Raw genomic sequence first — 13,084 nt, forward strand, 5'->3', positions numbered from 1 at the left:
ATTATGTTTATGTTTTAATCTATGTTTCGAGTTATACAGGATGCTTCGATCAGGATGAGACAATTAAAGCAAGAAAAATCATGTTGGGCCGGAGGAACATGTCAGAAGATTGGACGTCGGGCCGGTGGATCGGTCGATGTATCGATAGAAAGCTTCGGGCCGTGGATTCGGGCATCGGACCAAGAAGAGCGGGTATTGCGTCAAGGATATCGGAGTTACGGAGTCAACTGGCCGATTGGGCAATAGGCCGCAGGAGAGGACGATGCGCCAAAGAATCGGACGAAGCGTCGAGGGACCAATGACATACTGGACAACTTGATTAATGCTTAGTATTAATTATCTAGATCGAAGTTTGTTTTATATGTGCAGGATTAACTACGATGGAAGTAAGACATGCAGCAGGAGTTATGCCAGAGTCAAGACCATGATCACGTTTGGGGTTCGAGAGTTCGACGGAAGTCCGGACGGTCGTCGGAGGTTCTACAGGAACAAATCCAAGAAGTCCAAGAGCTTGCCAAAGAAGCTCGTCGGAACTCTCCAAGTGGATCGTCGCGAGTCCAGGAGTTTGCTGGAAGTCCGCAGGAGCATCGCTGAAGGTTCATCGGATGTTCGCCAGAAGTTCGCCGAAAGCTCGCCGGAAGAAGCGATTGACGCATCGGAGCAAGTTGCAGTAAATGTCTTAAGAAATATCGTAGTTAGCATGTAAATTAAGTTAGAAATAGAAAGTGATCCCATTAACTTAATATGGGGGCAATTGGGCCCTTAACAGACCCAAATTGGGCCGAATGGATCAGCCCATTCGGACCAAGACTTCCTGGCCGGTAGTGGCACCGCTTGAGTCCGCGGTGGCACTGCCCAAGAGCTTAGTCTCCCAGGAAAGCTGGGCGGTGGTACCGCCTAGGCTCAGTCTCCGAGCGAGACTGGGCGGTGGTACCCCCCTGTCAGGCGGTGGTACTACCCCTGTCAAGCAGTGGTACCGCCTGAGCTCGGTCTTCGAGCGGTAGTACCACCCACTTATGGTGGTAGTATCGTCAGGACCCCGAAAATCCAAGAGATGACACATTTGAGCTCCAAATTCAAACCAATTGGGGCCTATATAAACCCCACCCTTTCTTGCATGAAAGGTAACCGAAAGCTTGATCTTACTATATGATTTTAGAGATCAAAAGTGTTGTAAAGGCCAAAAGTTCTTCTCTCTCTTTTTTTATAAGTTTTGATCATTCAAGAGAGGAGTGAAAATTCTGTAATGGTTGTCTCCTAAGCCCGTCAAAAGGAGTGAAACTGTAAAAGGGTAGTTGGCCTTCGTCTATTAAAGGAAGGCCTCTAGTAGACGCCGGTGACCTCGTCAGAGGAAGAAGCCGAAAGTGGATGTAGGTCACGTTTGACCGAACCACTCTAAAATCTAGTTTGCATTTCCTTTGTGCTATTTATCTTAACTGCAAACTACCTTCCTTACTTTACTTCAAATACGTTTATGTAAGCTTTCAAAGTTATTATCTGCACGAAACAACTTTTACGTCGGAATCGGATTTCAACGTACGAACGCAGTTTTAATCGTCAAAAGTTTTCTGCTACACTAATTCACCCCCCCCCCCTCCCCTCCTCTTAGTGCTCTTGATCCTAATAATTGGTATCAGAGCCTCGTTATTTCTCACTTGGATTAACACCCAAGAGAAATGGCTCTTTTCGGCAACCAAGAGGGTCACTCTCTCATTCGTCCTCCCTTCTTCAATGAGACGGACTACACTTATTGAAAAACTCGAATGATAGTTTTCTTGCTTTCTTTGGATTTGAACTTATAGCACATAGTTAAAAACGGATTTGAAATGTCATCTCTTCCAATGAACCATTAGAATGATTTGGAGAAGAAGACGTTTTCTTTAAATGCTAGAGCTATGAATGATTTCGACAAAAACGAGTTTAATCGGGTTAGGATCAAATATTTATTTTTGCATTTATATTTATTTTCATTTTTGCAAGGATCAAATCCATTTTTGCAAGGATCAAGATATGTATGTGAATCAAATCCTTGCAAATGTTAAAAAAAATCTTCCTTTTTCAAGAAGGAATCATTTCATCAAATCCATTTCTCGAAAAAAAATATTTTTCACACGATAAGTCTACGAGAGATGCATTTGTTAATTGATTCCATATATCAAAAATCAATGATATGAAACAAACTCGATATGACATATGTTTATGAAAGCTACATTAAGTCCGGAAGAGAAATACTAAATCATGTTAGGATCAAGAAAATCTGAAAATAAAATTGAACACTTTCATGCATTCGGACATGGTTTTGTTATAGATTTTCAAACATAATCATGAAGATAAAACATGCTCATCATCATGGAATTTTTTATATCCAAAACACATAATTTCCAACATGTTATTAAGGCATGTAATAGTGTAAAATTCTCATTATAGCAATTATATCCTACCATGCATGATCAAAATTTCTTCCTATTTTATCATTGTAAACAAGAAAGAAGAAGGGAAGAATAAAATAATATAAAATATTTTAATCATTTCAAGGCATATAAGCTATAAATACAATCACATCATGTCATGAAAGATAAAATCACTTGAATACTAAAAGACATGATTCATTTTGACACATCTCCTCTTTAAATAAAAAATAAAAGGAATTCTTAGGAGATCGTGATATAGATAAAATTCATTCAGTCTTGTATGAGAACAAGATATTAATTTAAGCATATAAAATTTTTCAATTCATTATGAATCATAAAAAAAATGTGGTTCCGAAAAATCATGATTCATTTAGGAAAATTTTCTCTTTAGTACATGAAGAAGAAATATAGCAATGATACCAATCATGATTCATTTGGATGGTAGATGACAAAAAGAAACATTGAGGATAAAAGATCTCGATTTTTATAGAGTAAATCTCAAGTTTTAAATCTCAAAAAATCAAGATAAAGCCCATTCAAATTTAAATCATCAAATCAAAATCATTTTTAAGAGATTCATAAAAAGATGATAAAATAGATTCATCAAAGTCAATAAGATAGAGAAAAATAATTTTTAAGAAAAATATTTTTCTCTATTTAGTTGTTTCATATAAGCATGCCTTTGTCCTTTTTGTGCCAAAAAGAATATATATAATCAATCGTTTAGGATCGAAAAATAAATTCCGTCATAAAAACCATTAAGATCAATAAACCACAAAAATCATCATGTATAACTTTAAAATCTCATGTATAAAATAAAATCATCAATCATGGTATTAAAACATCATTATGCATTATTAAATCATCAAGCATGATTTCATATTTTCAATCAAAAATTATTTTGTTTGTTTATCATAAGATATGCATTTTTCATGATTATTTTTAAAATCATTAGAAGGGTAAACATGATAAGCATAATCCTAATTCATTAGCATTTTCATTATATTATTTAAACTTACAATTTTCAAGAAAATTAATTCTATTCTAAAAAAAAAATGCATTAAGGAAAGCATTATGTAATTTCAAAATAAATTAAGGGGGTTTTGATTACCTCATCATTGAATGTTGTTAAGGCATAGTTTGCCACCTCACCTTTTTGATTTTCTCCTCACCTTCGGAAGAGCTCGATTCATCCCACTTTGTGTTCTTCTTCTTGCGTTCAAAGCAAGTAGTTCCATTCTTTTTGTTCTTAAATTTTTATTTCTTAAATTTTTTAAATTTCTTAGTGAGTAGTTCTTGTTCACCATTACTTGAGCTTATGCTCGAGTGGTCTTCAAATGTTCTATATCTCAAATCCTTCCTGTTCTTTGCAAGGTGGTTTTGTTCATCATGTTCATCATGTGCATTGTGCACCATTTCATATATCATCAATGAACCAATTAGTTCTTCAAGTGGTAAGTTGTTTAGATTTTTAGCTTCTTGTATCGTAGTTAGTTTTGAATTCCAATTTTTAGAAAGAGAATACAAAATCTTGTTTACAAGTTCAAAATCCGAAAAACTTCTACCAAGTGCTTTTAAACCATTGATGACATCTGTAAAACGGGTGTACATGTCTCCAATGGTTTCGCTTGGTTTCATGTGAAACAGTTCAAAATCGTGCATTAAAAAGTTGATTTTCGAATCTTTTAGTCTACTTGTGCCTTCATGAGTGGTTTCAAGAACATGCCAAATGTCGAAAGTCGTTTCGAACATAGCAGTGATGATTGATTTATTTTTAATATCATGCATGAAAAAAAAAATGAAATGTAAGGTTTTAAAAATGTGCATGTTTTAATTTTAAAATATAAGGATGCACAAATAAGATTGATACTTAACCCTTGTCATGATTTGAAGATTATAGTAAAGGAAAATGAATTACACTATTATATTGTTATTTCCTTCTATTTGACAATGACATAGGCGGAGCAAATTTTTCTAGCTTGCTAGCTAGCTTGCAAATCTCAAGAGAAGCAATGTGTGCTAAATTACATATTTTGAGAAGAAATTGCTATCTTGAAACATCACCAAGAGTTGCTAGATTGAAATCTCAAGAAGAAGCAAAACATGCTAATGTGCACATCTAACAAACTTGCATATTTCAAGAAGCAATAGTTGCTTTCTTGAATATCTCTAAATTGCTAGCTTGCATGTTCTAAAATGTTGTAACATTGCTAGCTTGCAAGATGTAGAGCTTACTATTTTGAACATCTTAAGAAACAAAAATTACAAAAGTACTATCTTGCCTATCTCAAGATGAAAAACATGCTAACTTGTGCATCTAGCAAAGTTGACAAAATTTACATATTTCAAGAAGCAAGAGTTACCTTCTTGAACATCTCTAATTTGCTAGCTTGCATGATGTAGAAGTTGCTATCTCAAAAGAAGCAAAAGTGCTATCTTGTATGTTGTAAAACTTGCATATCTAAAATTTGATAGCTTGAATGTTCTAAGCATAATGTAACACTTGCTAAATTTTCTAGCTTCAAACCTGCATGACGATAAAATTTGATATTATGTTTTTTCATGCAATAAGTTAAACTTATATTCCAAACACAAGAATAGTTGGACTTCTCCTTTTTGTTGATGACAAAGGGGGATAAGTATGATGTTATTTATAAGTTTATGCATAAGTTCATGATGACGTGTTGCAAGTATTCATGATGAATATTGCAATGACTTGAATTCAGTTTGAATTCAAGGTTCTATCAATATGGCATATTGATAGGGGGAGTTTGTTTAAACTTCGGGAGTTAAGTTTAACTCCGTCATCAATTGGTTGTCATCATAAAAAAGGGGGAGATTGTTGAATCTCGTATTTTGATGATGAAACCAATTGATAATTGTATTTATGTTTTAATCTACGTTTTGAGTGACGTAGGATGCTTCGATCAGGATGAGATAATTAAAGCAGGAAAAATCATATTGGGCTAGAGGAACATGTCAAAAGATTGGACGTCGGGCCAGTGGATCGGTCGACGTATCGATAGAAGGCTTCGGGCCGTGGATTTGGGCATCGGGCCAAGAAGAGAGGGTATTGCGCTAAGGATATCAGAGTTGTGAAGTCAACTGGTCGATTGGGCAATAGGCCGCAGGAGAGGACGATGCGCCAAAGAATGGGACAAAACGTCGAGGGACCAATGACATGCCGGACAACTTGATTAATGCTTAGTATTAATTGTCTAGATCGAAGTTTGTTTTACATGTGCAGGATTAACTACGATAGAAGTAAGACATGCAGTAGGAGTTATGCTGGAGTCAAGACCATGATCACGTTGGGGGTTCGAGAGTTCGACGGAAATCCGGATAGTCGTCGGAGCTTCTACGGGAACAAATCCGAGAAGTCCAGGAGCTTGCCAAAGAAGCTCATCAGAACTCACCAAGTGGATCGTCGTAAGTCTAGGAGTTTGTTGGAAGTCCGCAGGAGCATCACCAAAGGTTCGTCAGATGTTCGCCGGAAGTTCGCCGGAAGCACACCGGAAGAAGCGATTGATGCACCGGAGCAAGTTGCAGTAAATATCTTAAGAAATATCGTAGTTAGCATGTAGATTAAGTTACGAATGGGAGATGATCCCATTAACTTAATCTGGGGGCAATTGGGCCCTTAACAGACCCAAATTTGGTCGAATGGATCAGCTCATTCGAACCCAGATTTCCTGGCTGGCGGTGGCACTGCATGGGTCGATGGTGGCACCGCCCAGGAGCTCAATTTCCTAGGAAAGCTGGGCGGTGCAACCGCCCAGGTCAGGCAGTGGTACCGCCTAGGCTCAGTCTCCGAGTGAGACTGGGCGGTGGTACCGCCTGAGCTCGGTCTCCGAGTTGTAGTACCACCCAGTTATGGCTGTAGTATTGCCAAGACCCCGAAAATCCGGGAGATTACATATTTGAGCTCTAAATTCAAACCAATTGGGGCCTATATAAACCCCACCCTTTCCTGTATGAAAGGTAACCGAAAGCTTGATCTTACTCTATGATTTTATAGCTCAAAAGTGTTGTAAAGGCCACAAGTTCTCCTCCCTCTTTTCTTCCAAGTTTTGATCATTCAAGAGAGGAGTGAAAATTCTGTAAGGGTTGTCTCCTAAGCCCGTCAAAAGGAGTGAAACTGTAAAAGGGTGGTTGGCCTTCGCCTATTGAAGGAAGGCCTCTAGTAGACGCCGGTGACCTCGTTAGAGGAGGAAGCCGAAAGTGGATGTAGGTCACGTTTGACCGAACCACTCTAAAATCTGGTTTGCATTTCATTTGTGCTATTTATCTTAACTGCAAACTGCCTTCCTTACTTTACTTCAAATACGTTTCCATAAGCTTTCAAAGTTATTATCTGCACGAAACGACTTTTGCGTCAAAATTGGATTTTAACGTACGAATGCAGTTTTAATCGTCGAAAATTTTTTGCTGCACTAATTCACCCCCCTCCCCCCCCCCTCTTAGTGCTCTTGATCCTAACAAATGAGACCAATTCACCTTTAAACACAAATCCCAAATAATCCTGATCATAGGTTACTTGAGAGGGACATTGAAATAATCGAACAAATTGGTGTGCCATATACCCATCCATATGATGGAGGTAGTTCATCTCATAATTGCTCATGTGGAGACACTAGGGCTATAGTGTCGGTGTTGATTAGAGAATAAGTTCACTGATTGATCAACTCACGGAATGTTGGATGATTGATGATACCTCATTGTCAGATAACGATTCTGTCATCCCAGTGGTATACCCACTCCTTAGACTTGAGATACTAATGATGTCCTATATGAGTACTTCAGTCTTTGATACTAGACTTATAGGTTTGGAAGTTCCAAATCTAGTACAACCGGTCATCGGGAGTGACAACCAACCTTATGAGGGTCATTGAGTATCAATAGAGGATCATCCTCTCTCGGTATCATGAGAAGAATATATTATGTATTCTTGCTTAGATAAATCCTTAGTCAAGGTCATTCGGATTAAGAGAGAAAGAGTTTTTCGAGAGAATCCAATTAGAGTGAGACTCAAGGAGAAATCGTATAGGCCTAACAAAACCATACTCGGTATATAATCTATGAGATATTAGATAAATGAGGGACTATAGGTATATGGTAACTAAGGACATATAAGCTCAATGGATTTGATTCCCTTATATCATTTGGGGATTACGGCGTAGTGGCTTAGTACATTCACAATCGATGAGTCGAGTGAATTATTATAGAGATAATAATTTACTGAGTCATAAGGTGTTCTAATAGGTATGACTCATGACCAGCTCGATATTGGTCCAAGAGAATCACACACATATAGTAGGTATTGCAACTCCTAAATATCCTCCTTTAGCTATGGAACAATAGTGAAACCCTAATCCATTCAAAAAAAAGATAAATGCAGGTCACAACGAGTGTTTCTCAAAATTCCAACGCTTCATCTTGGGTTAGACTAAGTATCTGCTAAGATGCGATGGTGGAAAACTCAAAATGGCTCTCTTAATTCTAAATTCATTTAATTTTTAGCAAATATTATAATCGTTAATTAGTCGTTTCGATATTTTCTTTTTGTTTATTTTTTTTCTAACTTGATGAATATGCTATGTCTATTATTTCTCTTCATTTGGGTTATGAAAATTTTGATTCTCTTTTGATATACTTTGCATGAATTCTCTGAGTCCTAATAAGAAATTATTTGCTTTTGAGTAAACCTAGCAACATTTTATCGTTCATCCAAACACAAGTATCTATAGACTCTTTATTAAGTCTTAACGTTTTCAAGTCTCCGATCAATACCAAATTCAATATGATCTTATATAAGCCCTTAGTAGAGAAACCCAAGTCTTTTGGATCCCCATGAAAGTGATAGGAAGGAAGAGAAGACAACTTCAAAAATAAAAGAATAAATCAAGAGATCAATGAATAAGCAACATACCAAAAAGTCGATGCAATGTAATATGGTTCAGTAACTCTCTATCTATATAGAGAGAAAATTAAATTATTCAATATACGAGATTAATTACAATATCCTTGAGTTATTCCTATTCAAGCATGGCTCCCTTCGTATGCTCTCTCCCATAAACTTCAAAAATTTTTCTTTCAATCCTCTCTACATTCACTAAAAAGAAACCCTCAAATCACTAAGTGTCTTGTCTCTCTCTCATCAAAACTTTGAGACTAAAGATGTATTTATAAAGATAAATCCTAATTCTAACTTTTTTATTTAAATTTCTAATTAAATCTAATTCTTAATCCACTAAAGAGTTTGAATTTGATTAGAACTCCTCCGAATAGCATTATTCTTGGATCAAATTTTTCCATGCAATTTCTTCTTTTAAGATGAACCCACTTTAGCTTTTTGGTTAAAAGTGGTTCTTAACTCTCTCATCAATATGAGATCTAAATGTGACTGAAAAAAATATTTTTATATTTTATTTTCTAAAATAACGTTAATCTCTCTAGCATCTCTCCATATATTTAAGATTTACATGTGCATTAACTCTATAAAGAGAAAATTCCTTGACCATAATGTAAATACAAATCAATACCTTAAATTTTATGCTAACTATATATGGGTTAATTACATATTACTCCTTATAGTTAGCTACATTTAGTTTTCGGTTCCTACACTTTAAAAAATTATATTGACATCTCTATAATTATGAAAGTGAAATATCTAGGTCTATTTATCCTAACATCGTCAGTTTTACTAACAAAAATATGAAACAAAGGGTAAAACTATAATTTTAATATTCCAATTGGTGGTGATAGATGATGTTGGTGGTGGCAAATGGCAATATTGATAAGTTGAATTATAATGATAAAATTGCATATTAAATGGTTGAATAAAATATCTTATTTATACATGTAGAAAGAGAGGATTTTCCTCAACTATCCAACGAGATTTAAGGATGTCAATCTTGGACCGATGAAATAAAAATAGTTTACGGGCAAGAGGCTTCGTGAGTGAGTTTACTAGTTGATCAACTATATGTATATGAGAAACACACAGTTGATGTTTGACAACTTGATCTCTCAGTAAGTGAAAGTCGATGGCATTTGTGTTTTATGCATGAGTGAAACACTGGATTGGCACATAAGTTGGTAGCTCCAATATTATCACAATATATTGTATAAGGAAAGATGGAGTTGACGTTGAGTTTCTTGAGTAGATTTATGACCCAATTGAGTTCAACAGCAACAGTGGCAATAGTCAACTTTAGTCGTAGATCGTGCAATTTTCTTTTGCTTCTTAAACCTCCAATTGAATATATTAGCTTCAAGAAAAATAATACACCCTGATGTGGATGTTCTATCATCAAAGTTTCCTGCTCAATCAACATTAACAAAAGCATGGAGATGAAGCAGGGCATCTTTACGGAGAAAGATGTCATAATTGAGGGTTCCCTTAAGATACCATAAAATTCGATTGACCACAAACCAAAGCGTAATAGATGGTCGTTGCATAAATTATGATAATTTATTAATTACAAATGAGATATCTAGACGAGTGAGAGCTGAGTACCGTAAGAAGCCAAGTACCTATCAGTATTGAGTAGAATCCATAGTAGGACTTCCATCACATAATTTAAGTGATTCACTAGTAGAGAGGGGAGTTATAACCTCTTTTGCATCCTACATATTTGTCTTTGATAATAAGTCTTAGATATACTTTCTTTGTGATAAGAGGAGACCTGAAGATATGAATGTTGCTTCTACTCCTAGAAAGTATCTCAAGATTCCTAAATCTTTGAGGGAAAATTGATCGGTTAGTTGCTTTAGGAATGCTTGGATCTCCAGAGGATCATTGCCTGTGACAATAATATCATCCGCATATACTAAAAGATATATTATATTTCTATTTTGTTGTCGTAGGAATAACGAGGTATCAAACTTGGATTTGATGAAGCCTATTGATGTCAAAAACGAACGAAGTTCAGTACATGCTCTTAGAGCTTGACGAAGTCCATAAATAGCTTTTTGTAGTTTGCAAACATGCCTTAGATACTGTGGATGAAGGGGGGATTTGTTGGAGACCCATAGGGTCAGGAGATAGCTTAGCTAGACCTTTGTTAACACTCTTATTGTATTGGTTGCTCTTCCTCTTAGATTTTTAACTGATTTGAGCTGTGATAGTTGATCCGGGTAATTTATCCTCGTGCTTTAAATACATCTTATAGTCAGTCAACTTGTCATAGAGTTCTTCAAATGTTATTGGTGAGTCACATGCCCGAATTATTGTTGTCAGTTTCTTGTACTCGTCTCTGCTAGTCATAGGTGCCCTACAAGCCAATTATATGAGTGATGACACATGTGATATGACACACAATCTTTTTGCTCATTATTATTATGATATTTTCTCACTTTATATATATATATATATATATATATGTGTGTGTGTGTGTGTGTGTGTGTGTGTGTGTGTGTGTGTGTGTGTGTGTGTGTGTGTGTGTGCATGCGCGCGCGCGCGCGTGTGTGTTTGCAATGAGAATCGAATCGTGATGAGATCACGATAATGAGATCGATTCACCTTTAAATGTAAATCCTAAATAATCCTGGTTATATATTACTCGAGAGGGACATCGAGATAATCAGATAGATTGGTGTGCTATATACCCATCCATATGATGAAGATAGTTCATCTTATAATTGCTCATGTAGGGACACTAGGGCTATAGTGAAGGTGTTGATTAGAGAATGAGTTCACTGATTGATCAGCTCATGGAATATTAGATGGTTGATGATACCTCATTGTCAGACAACGATTCTGTTATCCTAGTGGTATACCTACTCCTTAGACTTGAGACACCAATGATGTCCTGTATGAGTACTTCAGTCTTTGATACTAGACTTATAGGTTTGGAAGTTCCAAATCTAGTACAACTGGTCATCGGGAGTGACAACCAACCTTATGAGAACCATTGAGTATCGATAGAGGATCATCCTCTCTTAGTATCATGAGAAGAATATCTCATGTGTTCTTGCTTAGATAAATCCTTGGCCAAGGTCATTCGGATTGAGAGAGAAAGAGTTTTTCGAGAGAATCCAATTAGAGTGAGACTCAAGGAGAAACCGTATAGGCTTGATAACACCATGCCCGGTATATAATCTCTGGGATATTAGATAAATAAGGGACTATAGGTACACGATAACTAAGGATAGATAAGCTCAATGGATTGGATTCTCTTGTATCATTTGAGGATTGTGACGTAGTGGCATAGTACATCTGCAATCGATGAGTCGAGTGAATTATTATGGAGATAATAATTTACTAAGTCATAAGGTGCTCTAACATATATGACTCATGACCAGCTCGATATTGGTCCTAGAGAGACACACATATAGTAGGTATTGCGATGAGTAGATGTTCGGATATGAGATATCCGTTAGAGCCCCTATCTTATTGGATATCCAATAAGCTTCTGAATTATTGGATCCTATGGATGAGATCCAATAAGAGCTAATAAGATATTATTGGATAGAGATCCACTAATCTAAGTGGCTTGGGTAGTTGGATGGAGATCCAATACCCAATAGGACAGGATCCATTAGAGTTAAGTTGATAGGGGACCTCTATAAATAGGAGGGAACCAAAGGCTCATAGGCTAAAGGCTTCTCAGTTACCACCTCTTATTCTCCTCTCCCCTTCTTCTCCTCGGACAATAGGTGTGCAGATTTGGGTAATGATTTGAGGAGCGTCTTCGTAGTCCCTATCGTGTGGATCACTACTAGAGAGGATGTCGCTTGACCTCCTTCATCCTCTTATATAAATCTACAGGAATTTAGAGATATATGATCTCTTTAGATAACACAACTATCTCACACGTTGTTTTCAATTTTGTGGGTTTTGCGCATCAATCTTCGCACATCGATGAATACCTTTTTTAAGAAATCTAAGATTTTTATTTTCTATTCTTTTGCTATGCATGTGATGTCACCCTTAGATTTCCCTACAGTCTCCAAGATCATTCAGGGTATGAACTAGGACTTCTTCATTACTGAGCGAATGACTTATCAAAGCCAAGTCTTCGATGATAACTTCGATATGTTATAGATAATCAGCAATAGTACTAAGAATGGAGAGAAGACTGAACATACAAGTATGTGAGTGATTTGGTAAGATGGTTTGTAACTTGTACTAATCTTCTACAGTAGTCGTACATAAAGATATTAGTGGGGCAACAGATCCAACGATGGAGGCTTGAATAGCTTGGAGGATAAGACGATCTTGGCGTAGCCATAGTTTGTGGGCTGGATTTGGTACCAGACTGGGGTCTCCTGAGATGTTAATCATTGCTAGTGAATAATTGAGAGAGCCATCAACTTAGCCTATAATGGGATATAAAGAAGATCAAACTTTGTGTACGAACAAATACAAGTAGACCGTAACACATAATGAAATTAAATGAAAATCAAAATCAAATATAGCTCTAAGATTTATGTGGAAAACCCCTCCAATGTAAAGGGTAAAAATCACAGGGTAATCCAAAGATAATTCACTATAAGAATAATGAATATATAAATCTTAGAGTCTTTTGCCCAAAACTCATGCAACAATCTCAAGAGAATAATTGAGATATAATGATTACGTCACTATGTACAATATCCAAATTCTCCCCGAGTAATCACAGCAAGAATCTACTATAGATCTAATATAACCTGAGATGAGAACACTACTT

Source organism: Musa acuminata, unplaced genomic scaffold, assembly GCF_036884655.1.
Source record: "Musa acuminata AAA Group cultivar baxijiao unplaced genomic scaffold, Cavendish_Baxijiao_AAA HiC_scaffold_1139, whole genome shotgun sequence".
Lineage (NCBI taxonomy): Eukaryota > Viridiplantae > Streptophyta > Magnoliopsida > Zingiberales > Musaceae > Musa > Musa acuminata.